The sequence below is a fragment of the Echinops telfairi genome, unplaced genomic scaffold (genome assembly GCF_000313985.2).
Source record: "Echinops telfairi isolate 266 unplaced genomic scaffold, ASM31398v2 ScPeMD7_9;HRSCAF=40, whole genome shotgun sequence".
In the NCBI taxonomy this organism is placed as follows: domain Eukaryota; kingdom Metazoa; phylum Chordata; class Mammalia; order Afrosoricida; family Tenrecidae; genus Echinops; species Echinops telfairi.
The window spans coordinates 20861398-20861923 of NW_022103906.1; positions in this window are offsets into that span (position 1 = coordinate 20861398).

A 526-nucleotide genomic window follows, 5' to 3' on the forward strand; every position below is an offset into this window, starting at 1 on the left:
GTGAGGATGATGAGATGTTGTCTCACAGACGTTGGACATGTTACCAGGAGAGACCAGCCTCTGGAGAAAGAGGAAAACCCTCCAGGGGATGACTTGACAGAATGGCAACAATTGTGAGGCTGAAGCAGGACTGGTAGCATCAGGGTCACTATGGATTAGAACTTACTAGATGGCACTGGATCAAGTAGGTAGTGCCATAGATGTCCTCCTCCAGGTTTCTAGTCTAATTTCAACTTTGCTCGCATGATAGAAACATTGTTGTATTCCATTGAGTTTATCTTGGTTTTTTAAAAACAAGGTGTATGGAATAATTTGTATTCCACAAAAAGTTCTGGCAAAGTTCATAAATACTAAGGGTTCATTAGTCATGAGGAGAAATACATTTGCCTAAAAGTGTACACGGGGAAAATTGGAATAGCATCTTTCTAAGCCTTTGTAATTAAATATGTGAAGTTACATAGGAAATGAGGAAGGAATTATCTTCTTTTAAAACATTATTTCCATCATCATTTATTTTTAGAGTCCT